This window comes from Poecilia reticulata, linkage group LG10, assembly GCF_000633615.1.
Source record: "Poecilia reticulata strain Guanapo linkage group LG10, Guppy_female_1.0+MT, whole genome shotgun sequence".
Lineage (NCBI taxonomy): Eukaryota > Metazoa > Chordata > Actinopteri > Cyprinodontiformes > Poeciliidae > Poecilia > Poecilia reticulata.
The window spans coordinates 15,000,627-15,003,931 of NC_024340.1; positions in this window are offsets into that span (position 1 = coordinate 15,000,627).

Sequence of the window (3,305 nt, forward strand, 5' to 3'; positions counted from 1 at the left end):
TGCCCTGCGACAGACTGGCGACCCGTCCAGGGTGTACCCCGCCTCTCGCCCAGAACGTTAGCTGGAGATCGGCACCAGCAAACCCTCCCGACCCCACTGAGGGACAAGGGTGAAAGAAAATGGATGGAAATTGACTTAGTTTATACATTCTATCATGTTACAAACACATTTGTTCATTTATTTGATTAGGAACTGGTGCAGTAGACCAACTCAAAGTAGTTGTGAAGTTGAGGAAAAATGATGGTGTTTAAAGAAATTCAGAAATAATCTTAAAATATGATGCACATCTACATTAAACCCTCTTTACTCTGAACCCTCTAACTAACAAATACTACAAACGATTGCCTTCAGATGTTACCTAGTTTGTCATTTAGCCCAAGTATAATCTTTGTATGAATAGAAATGTTCTGCTAAAGCCTCAGAGATTGAATAGTTTGCATTACACTTGAAACCATTACTTATAAACCATTTTTCAAAAAGTCTTTTGAATGTCACTTAGTCACATTTGTGGACATAGAGGGTGATAACTGAATAAAATATGGGAGAAGGCAATATTTCTCTTCATTTCACAATAATTCATTGGTAGAAGGTGATACCATTTTGTGGGAGTGCAGATTTGTTAAATATCACTGGCCTCTTAATGTGGCAGATGGGGTTTATATAATAGTCAGTTCAGAAATACTAAGAAATTAAAAAGATAACATAAAAAATATATTATAGTTATAACCAAACATAAAAACCAAAACTTTCACATCCATTTCAAAAGGGAAGAAGACAAAGCTGATTTAATCCCACATTATGCATATTTACACATCTAATTTTTACAGTTTCTACTCTAACCAAATTATAGGTGTACAATTAATTTATTATTATTAAATCTTCACCAACAGCCAAAAGCAAAACCTCTTCCTGTTCTATATAATCCATTATATAAACACCACATATCCCACACATTCAATCATGTTTTAAAGATAATATCTTTTGATTGTTTCCTTTTAAAGAGAAAGATAAAAAAATAAATTAGCAAAAATAACCTATAATTTGCTGCATTTTGTTACTTAAATGTTGCTTTTGTCAGGGATTTTAATGCTCTGGAGATGAAAAGGACTTTCTTGTGAGTTGAGTTCCCCGTTTCAAAGATGTTGCATGCTGATTATTATCAGCTGGGAACAACTACCCAAACAAAAGAGCCTAGAATAATGCCGTGGCCTTGTCTCCTTATGGTGAACTCCCTATTTTACCTGTTTCATCTCTGCAGGCCAATGCAGAGTCATGTAAGCCCCTTACAGCTAAGCTGCTGCCATTTTAGGCAGGTGATTTGTGTAGACAGCCAGTATTGTCTCTTGCAGGAACTCCTGCCTTGTCTCATTGAATTAGAGCTCCGTCGTATTACGGCCTCTTAACAACACAGCCTCTAGATTGTTGCTAAATCGAGACAGAGAAGCAATGTTTTCTATTTATGGAAACTCTTTTAACAACTGCTGGTGAGCCCATTAGAGCAGTCATGCTGGTGTATAGTATAAGACTTCTGAAATAAACGCTGCTGAGTTTAGTTATTAACTCAAACACACTTCCATCTTGAATTTCAAGGCAACCATGTGTTTGTTTAGTGTTTTGCCATCTGCATTCTGCTCCTCCTGCACGACCTTTACTGAGATGTGTTTTTAGCTGAGTTTCAAGTCAACCGAGGCTGCAACATTTGAGTCAACAACCTCAAATGAAGAATGGTTTGGTCATGCTTCACCAGGTTTTCATTATATACTGCAAAAACACCAAGTCTTACCAAGTAATTTTGATCTAGTTTCTAGTGCAACCATGTTAGTTGCCTTGAAAGAAAACAAAGCTAACTTACAAACAAATTTAGGAGCTGGTTTTAAGTCAGTAACTACTTGTTCTATTGGTTGACAAGATGTTTTTCTCATGTTATAAGTGAAATTATTTGCCAATGGAACAAGTGCATTTTTATCAATATTAAGTAGTTATTGACTTAAAATACGCTCCTATATCTTGCTGAGAAGCTACTTATAAGTTCATTTTGTCTCATTTCAAGCATACTTAAGATACCAAAATTACTTGATAAGATTTTGCGGTTCAGTAGCGTAAAATTTTGGTCTAATATTAATTGTTCTTTGGTGTAAATGTGTGCATGTTGTTGTCCTGCCGTCCCAGTGTTTCCCTGTTCTGGACAAATCACTCCATCACTAAAGTCCTTACGCTGGATCCCTGTAGCTCAGGGAATAAATCTTAAAACTTAACTTTCGTTTGTTAAGAAATCAGAGAATAACTTACTAACAAAATACTTTAAAGATCTGTTTTTATTTAAGCTTTTCAGACAGGTCCTCTGGTTCTGGTATATCTTCCATATTCAGAACCAGAACCAAACATTGGGAAGCAGCATCCAGCTTCTTTGTCCCACAAATCTGGAACAAACTTACAAAAAACTGCAAACAGCCGAAACACTGAGTTCCTGCAAATCAAGGCTAAAACCCCATTTGTTTAGAGTTACATTTGGTTAATAATAACTGGAACATTGATCTATTTGATGTATTGATGATTTTGATGATGGCATTTGGCAAAATGTAATGTTTATTTTACAATTGGTGACTACAATGTAAAAAAAACTAATTTAAAATCTGTACTTCTACAGATTTTACCACATAAATATAGTAAAGTTTTACTGTTTTTTTCTGTGTCTATACGATAAACATCTGGCAACGGCAGCTGCTGGTATTTTACTGCAAAATGGAGACTTTTATTTTTACAGAGTACGTTATTTTTATAAACTAAAACATTTTGAACTGTTTTGTTGGGGAAATGTTCTATGCAAATAAATTTGACCTACTAAGCTAATGACTGTTGGAGATAAGCACCACCTACAAGCTATTTTTGCTTAATTTATTCTATAAATTGTTGTGGCCCAATGTGAAAAAGTTAAAGGTTTTATTATTATATCTGCAAAGTGATGCCTTTTTGTCTGGCAGTTGTAGTCACGCCCAAATGTTGTGTAAAAGGCAAATTCCCACCACAATCATCTCTTTGAAACAACTGATCCTAAAATGAGGGGTAAGAAGATGCGTCAGATCGGGATGGACTTGTTTCTGTTTGCTTTATGGAGTCTGTGGTTGGTGGTCGGTAAATTTCTGCTGAGTAGTGCAAGACAGAGCAGCAAATGTGGGTTCAAATAGCTTCCAACAGGGTTTTCTGCTCCTGCTAATGGAGTGGGAGGGACGTAGGAGGAGTGAATAATGGGCAACGCACGAGGAGGGCAAAAATAAGAAAGCAAGGGATGATCATAACCATATGGA